The 8,428-nt window shown below is 36.0% G+C and overlaps 1 long non-coding RNA gene across 1 annotated transcript; it reads left to right on the top strand.

The window, feature by feature from the left end:
• The first annotated feature begins 6,138 nt into the window (after window positions 1–6,138).
• LOC126055221 (uncharacterized) lies at window positions 6,139–6,606 on the top strand. The gene is made up of 2 exons (XR_007511321.2): window positions 6,139–6,412; window positions 6,504–6,606. It is a non-coding gene; the product is annotated as an uncharacterized LOC126055221 (long non-coding RNA).
• The last annotated feature ends 1,822 nt before the right edge of the window (window positions 6,607–8,428 follow it).

Genomic DNA, 8,428 nt, shown 5'->3' with positions numbered 1-8,428 from the left:
GAGTAATATACAAAGAGTTTGCATGTAAATTCAATATTCCCTTGATCCGGGCCATAGAGGCGGAATGCTTTCGCTCCTTTGCCTCAAACGTCATGTTATGTTACGAGCAAAATAAAATAAAATCTCTCGCTGGATTTTATATTACAAGATTTATGATTATTTTGTAATAAAATGTTTTATGCAGCTGTATTTTGAAGATCATAATAAAATGTTACAATGCAATATTTCAAATTGACAATAGCTTTAAAACCTTAAACTTTATAGTTGTTTCTTATAGTTTTTACCACGATTTTACGTTAATATGAATTATGTAACTTAAGCAGCAATACGTATAAGATTTTCCTTGTACGTTCGTATATAAACAAACATGTCTGCCGCTGTGTAAACAGTCCAGTAAACAGATCCCGAGCATTGCAAACAAGCTTACGTGTGTAGTTGGCCCGTTACAAAGATTAGCAAACACATGGATCAACAGCTTGGCGTTTTAAAAAGGAAAATATTCTATAACATATGCATGGGACCTAGAAAAAAATACCTAGCTATTTTGCTTTTGAATATTCGTATATGAAAGATATTTTCACTTATTTGTTCGGTTTTAACGGTAATTAAACTACCCTTGCCCATTGTCTACATCATGCATGCGATTTAATATATAAATATCTTTTTAATAGTGAGATCTTAATTTTGAAAATTAATAATGATATTGTTTGAGTCAGTGCACGATACTTAAACATTCAAAATTTGTTAAACTATGATGAGGCGCTGAAATTCATGCACGTTCAACAACACTCATCTAGAAACTGACATGACCATTCCATTACCTAACTACTCCATGTTCACAACTCACATACATAGCACGCGCCCGCAGATTTAGGCTTAACTTCGTTAAATCAATATTAACACGTTTTCGCCGATGCAACCCGGGAACTGGGTATTACAACGAGGATCTGAACAGTACACTATTACACATCACTTATTAGTGTTCGGGTTGATGGCTTACTTACTAAATAATACGATGGGATGATGTTGCAGAAAAAATGTAGCGAAATATACAAAGAGTTAGGGGTGCGTTACTTCATTATGTAGATGTATTTCTTGACAGTTATTAAACGTTTTAAAAATAATCACAGTTTTAAAGATTTTTTCCTGGTTGAAAGCGATGAGGAATTTTTTTACGCTTTTTAGTTTTAGCGAAAATATGTCTTTTGTAAAAACTTGTAAATAACTCAGTACATTTTTTTATTGTTAATAAAACTGTCTAATACTAAAAAGATAATTTAATAGTATATTCGGCTAAAATATGAACAACGTATTTTATCCTCACTAAAATCCTTCACATGTTATTGACAAAAAAGGCAAAATATAACAGCATAATATGGCCCACAGGGTTCGCTGCCCCAAACATGTTTTTCAGGCACGTCCTATCAAAAAATATTGCATGACCCAAAACAAAACACGGTTGTAACATACCTATATGTGTTCTGATATACCAGAACCCACCCTAAGAGTAGCCGCACACAGCCAGCTAAAAAGTCGGCCGACAGTTGGCCGATGGTTGGCAAAACTGACTTTTTAAATAAAATCAATTTTTTAAAAGAAAATATTGATTCCAATAAAAGTTTTCAGTCGGTCTTATACCGGCTAAATACCTGATCTTTGTAATGTGCGTACTACCATTCATCTTCATACTGATTTATCAGCCCAAAACTATCGGCCGACTAAAACTTAGCAGTATGTGGGAGGTTTAAGACGAAACTGAAGCTGATAAAAACGATATATAAAAGCGCAAATTTCCCCGAAGAATATACACAGTATAATACAAAAGATATTTTCGTAAAATGGCCTGAAAAATTGGCGGCTACCGTCGATAAGTAAAGGTGAATAGTTACCCACGCGGGCTCCCTGACCTAAATAAACACTTGCTGGCTGGCTTATGTTATTATCTTTTCTCGTAAATTTACCGGTTTCGTATTCAGGGTTCTTGTGTATTTTGGTTTAATGTAGATTCTTTCTTGGGATAAGATTTTTGCAGAAAAAACAACCTGTGTAATAAGTAGCGACTGGATTTGAATTGAACTGCTGATATTTACAGCATTTGATTTCTATTTCTTCTTATTTACGACCACGCGCAACTGTTCCGAGCACTTTAAGGTTAAATAACATTACTTATTTTTAGCATTTTTAATTCTACTGCAGAATAAACACACATATTTTTTTCCGAAGAATTGAAAACTTCCTTCTTTGTTGAAAAATCGGCTAAAATATATTCTTATGACCCATTTCTCAATATAAATACTACCAAAACAAAACACAAACCACTCTCCATCACTTACAAACAGCACACATCTCTCCACGACAATCCATTGTATATAATTTTATTTGTATTACATTGAATGCTGCGCTCACGTCTTTGCAGCACTGTCGGAACATTAGCCGACATGTTTGCTCAACTGCTAGCAGACAGAAAAGGCTCGGGCACTGCGAGTTTGACAGGCCGATGTGTCAGCACTTTACTGCAAATGGACGCTTAGATACTTGGAAATATTGAGGGTTTGAAGGAGTCGGTTGTTTCAAGTCTTATGTGATTTTAGGCTAGAAAAGTTTCTAGTGGATCTGACAATATCTTATTCATTTAACTGATAAAAATAAATGACTTATGAACGCTGCGACGCTAAACAAATATGACGCTAAACCTTAGCACGAAAACTGCAAAATGTACAACCATTTTGGCAACGTTAATAATCGAGAACACAAAATTAAACCTTAACCCTCTCAACATAAAGTATGTACATTATAAGAATAACCCACAAACACACATTTCACACATGTACAAAGACAAGAAACTTTTTTATTCGCATAGGGAGGCACTGCCTGGCCTGCCCGATAAGCCACGCTGTCGAATACGGCACCATATTGAGCTCATAGATACTAGCGACCTCCACGCAACCACTAATTGGAACCAAGGTTCTGTATAATTTACTGCTTTGTGGGAACATGATGTATAGATATTATGTAGGTACGTACAGAAACTGATGCCAAATAATTATGTCCTTTGTATATGTTGATTCGATTTATTTGAAGTTATAGTGGCGTAAAGTTCTATGTATCTTACGAGTTTACAAAATTTAAATTAAAAAATATATGTTTATAAAATCAGTTTAACAGTGTTTCTTGGACATCATAAAGTAATTACAATATGAAATACATCAGTATAATTACGATCGAATTTGAGAATTTTAGTTTAGAAAGAGTGAGTTCCCAAACCGCTATAAAAACATAGTGTTTTCTCTCCAAAGTCTTATGAAGATCTAACAATTACAACTATTCTTTATAAGAATCTGTAGCACCTACATACAATCATAACCACTCCAAAAAACAATAATCATTACAGAAAACGTTATTCGCAACAACCGTAACAAAGCACTTAATATTATTCCAATTGAAACAGTTCGAGATTGCCAGCGCTTGATAAAGTTTCCACTATTATTGCGGCTTCCCCCCGTATTGTCTCAACGCTATTGATGCGGAGTTTATAAGCTGGAAGCTGTAATACTTAGCTTTAGGTATTGTAGGCGAACATTAAAGTAATTAGTGTAATACCCTTGTGAATGCTTTCGACTGGAAACAGAGTTTATGGACTAAGTTGTCTATATCTAGTTCGTTATGTTTTGTATGTACTTATTATCGAGACTCTTTTGTGCCCAGGAAACTCGTCCAGCATAGTTTGATGCTTCCTGGTTAAATTGATATAAAATATCAAGTCAGTTTTTTATCTGTGATTACTTCCTGACTTTGTTTTTTGTGCAAAGAGACATCGGTAAAGTTATTTGGTTAAGTGGCATTTGGAATATACTTAAACTCAAAAACGTATACTCACATTTTAGGCTGATAAAACTAAACTTTTTTTAAAACACACCTCTCAAAAATGACTACATTTTACTAATCTTATTTAGAGGTATTTTTGCTGGTAAGAAGTAATGGAACAACATACTCCCCAGCAACTAACTGAAGAACATTCAACTGATCACCCAAAATGTCTTAAAATTGTCCGAAAATAAGTCACGTACTTGTAAAAAACTGGGTTGGTTGGTTAGGCGTCCAGTTCCGGAGTAAGTCGCGCCGGATACAGAGGAAATGAAGACGCGGAGACCACACGACAGTGGCGCCTCTGCCGGATATCGACCAATGTGGCTGACACCTCAACGAACATGTCACTATTGGCAGGGTTTTGGGAACTGGGAAATGGTGTGAGAGCACAATACATATATGTACACACTTACCTTTATTATATAGGTTTTGGTAGGTAGGTACATAGTTACATTACATTGTTGGATATTTTGCACATTTTTATACAGTTATACCTTTTAAGTTTTTCCAATAGGTACTCGGCAATGTTGACGAAAAGCCGATTTCAAATCACAGTGCGAAAGAGCCAATGCATTTAAATATTAAATCTGGTGACAAAATAAGTAACTTTTCCAATGTTTTTGAGTAATTATAGTCGGGTTAAAACTATTGTCCCCTATAAGTTACTTAACTGAACCACATTCTACCATTATCAGTACACTAAAACTAAAAACTGAAGTAAAAATATACATAATTGAATAAAAGTTAAGCCTACTACCTAGCTTCTGATATTCCAGTATATAGCGTCCGCAGAGCGCTATTACAAAATCGAATCGCTCAGGTTTAGGTAAATTAGACGATAGCCGGCAGCACTTGCGCGCGTGTGCGTCTAGTGAAATACGCAACGCACACCTGCGGACCGCTACGCGGCACAAACAAACTTGAGACTTTGCCACTTTTTTTCCGAAATAGTTTATTGGTTTTATAGTTTATGAAATATAATTTGTACTGATGAATTTTATAACCTAGAATAGCTCGATTGAGTTACAATAAACGAATAATCGTTTACAATTTTTTAATTATTTAATCGACAACCAAACTTTTCACCATGTTTATCAATTAGGTATAAGTAATTGATTTATAAAAAAACTAAAATCTATAATTCGTCTTCCATGTATTGTATCTTCATTTTCCTGCAACAATACAAACTAGGAATGTAAATAGTTTATTAAAACAAATATGTCTATTTTTATTTAAAGTTATTATTGCTCCTATAATTTATTTACATAGATATTTACAATACATATTTACAATAAAAATCAAAAACTATCCTAGTAAAACAAACAACTAAAAAGCGTCAAAAAATTCGTCCCCATCGCTGTCAACTGGGAGCGTGCCCAAGAGGCTGGCAGCATTACCTCGTTGGATCGCCATGCTGATTCTTTGTCCGAGGCCAGCCTTCTGGTCACGAGAAGAGTCAACCAGCCGCCTTGAGAGATCTTTAAATAGAATGTGGGCATTCGGACCCCACGACCCGAGGGTTTCAACCCCAAACGGTTCGAAAATATAGTTTCCGACAAGGCCACTATATTTCCGCCGCTTGAGGTTCTCCGCAGCCGCAGCGGCAGCAGCAGCACAGCACGAAGAACTTGGAAGGTGTGATGGCGCAAGAGTATCGACACAGGTTGCGTCCCATACTAAAGGCCTACCCATCTTCCAAGGGAATAACGACATGCCGTCTGGTCTCTTACCGTCGTCGCGTGCTGCCGTTTGGTTCTAATACAGCTGGTACCCCGACGGCAACAAGAGCTCGACGTATAATGTCATTGATGTTTGCATGCCGGGCAATACGGCCCGCACTGCGGCTGCACGACAGGCCGTGGTGTCCGAGGCTGGTGACAGCCTCACCACAGTGGCAGCGATGAGGGGAGCAGCACGGTGCTCCTATACGTAAGCAAGTAGCGAGGCGGAAAGTTGTATCGTCAAACATGGTGCCAATATTTGACGACGGTAGTGCCTGAAGCCAAAGCCCCGACTCCCATCTACCCACAGCCAGTAGGCGAGCTCGCTCAGCAGGAGTAATTGCCGTTTCTATCAAACTATTCCGGGTTACTCTGCAGAGCGGCTCATCCCACTGTCTTTGGGAAGACGGGTTGCTGGGTAAATTTTCGTTCGGGCAAGTAATGTTCCATGTATCCATAGCCTCGGCTAAATACGGCACCTCGAAATCAGCCAGTGTTGGAGTAAGAATATTCCTGGTTAATTTCTCAGTGCCGTGAACCGAGGATAGAGTCTGGCCAACGAAAGCTGACCACGAATTAATTTCTAAACTTTTAATATGGCAATATTTTAGAACTGTCAAAATTGTCCCATTGACGTTTCATAATAAAGTCAGTTTGTTATTTTATTTCATTGATTTTATATAAAATTATGCCGAAAACAATCAAAAGTTCGACGAGAATGCTTCTATTTACCATGATTGACAAATATAAAGACGTACAAAGTGATTTGAATCAGTAATTTGCAGAGAAAATACGACGACTGGATTCAGTCATTTCACTTTTAGGTTAGTTTTTTGAATTTCCATTGAAACATCTTGATACTTTTGACTTATTTGCAAAAAACGCAATAGTTTTCACGGTGTATCTACTTTTCAGATAATATTAACGAGGACAACGACTACGAGGAAACAAACTTACAATTGCGGAAACAGTAAAGAAATTAAAATATCTATTCCATCAAATAAACGTTTTGTAATAACTTTTTTTTTAATTCATCCCTGTGGACTTCAATGCATGCAGAAGTTAATAAATGCCGTACCCTGGCTATGCTATGGCATTGTTTACTAATGTTATTACACTCGTAATGTTCTGATATGAAACACATATAAATATCGCTTATTAGTTTAGAATTATAATAAAGTATCAACTCCGTTTAGGCAGCGTATAACCGGGGTTGGCAGCTCTTGATTTTTTAAAATTGCCGCCTTTTTTCTTGGACAGCTTTCGTTGGCCAGACTCTATGAATACCGGTAAACTAATACTGGTAATTTTGCGGACGCCGAGACCTCCCATCCGGATGGGCAATGTGGCTTGTTGCCAGGCTCGGTCATCCAGGGCCACATTGAGAATGGAGCTGAGGGTATGGCGGATAATTTTATCAATTGGGTCTAAAAGGTGGCTATGTTTAAAGAGATGAGAAGAACGGAGGTAATATGTAAATTTAGGACCAAAACAGCAGTGTCGAATAATTGTGATGGCCGAATGCATTGTAATTTTTTGTAGGCGTTCCGAAATATCGTTGAAATTATCAATTTTTTCCGAAATAAATGTAGAAAAAGATTGGTCTAGGATGGGAGCCCCAAGGAGGCGGAGAGACTGTTTATCTATAATTTTAATCTGTGGTGCTAATGATTAAAATTTGGATATTGTCATTTGTCTGTCAGTCGTGTCAGTAATAAATAATTCACATTTTGTACAATTTAGTTCTAAACCAATGGAATGAAATTTATGTTTTAAATGAATGAAATCCTGAAATACGGTCTCTACATCGCCTCCCAGGGTCCAGGAAATATGTCTGTCGCCAGTGACAAAAAATACTTCTCATATTATTTGTACTTGTATCCGATTGAGTCAGATAATCTGAATTAAACATGTTTTCATTATCCTGCAAGAATCAAATATATCCAATAATATTATTATGCAACAGCGAAACTAACGACGATGACATTTACGTACATATTTCTATATAACCAACATCAAAAAAAGAGAACCCAATCTATAAAATTTTCGCATTAGAATATCATGGGCTAATACTTATGTATATTACATTTCAATCAGATCATTATAACTAATAAATAAATTAAAAACTCACTAGTATCAAAACGTGTTAGATGCGTAGGTTGCGCTATATTTTTCGAACTCCGGCGAGTTTACGCGGCGCAACAGCGAGCGATACGTCCCTCCTCGGTAAGCGCTTGGCGCTGACTAAAGTTGAACACCGCGCGTCACAAGATTTATTTTGATTCTTTGCATTGCAAACAAAAATTATTTTAAAATATTGTTTTACTTTTAAATGGGCCATTTTTTTTTCAAGCATAACAATACCACCCTTATTATTAAATATGTTTTATTTGAATTTGGATTATACTTTCATAGATAAAAAATATAGTTTTGTACGGAAAATTGTCAGTAACTCTCAGTTTTATAGAATTATTTTTGGTGTATTACTGTATGAATTGTAATAAATTGTTGTAAGCAAGCACAAGTACAAGATATAGTTGTATCTTGAACATTTTTATAAATGGTTAAATTCCTATATCCTCGGAGTACTGAAGCATCAAAAGATCCCCAAAAGCAACATTTTATGAAACATCCTTTGCAGAGACAAAGATTTTACTGATGTACGTGGACAAATTAATATATTTATTGAAAACAGCCCCAAGATAAATGATCAAACTTTCTTAATCTTATTTTTGTTTTTTTTTTTGTGACTATATCCAAAGCATAATGACGCATCAAAACTCGTATAAAACTCGAAAATTTGTGATAGCCCTCTTAACTAAATGGACGATTAGTATTTA

This window comes from Helicoverpa armigera, chromosome 2, assembly GCF_030705265.1.
Source record: "Helicoverpa armigera isolate CAAS_96S chromosome 2, ASM3070526v1, whole genome shotgun sequence".
In the NCBI taxonomy this organism is placed as follows: domain Eukaryota; kingdom Metazoa; phylum Arthropoda; class Insecta; order Lepidoptera; family Noctuidae; genus Helicoverpa; species Helicoverpa armigera.
The sequence above is the reverse complement of the archived record's forward strand: the minus strand, read 5'-3'. Positions and strand labels throughout refer to the sequence as shown.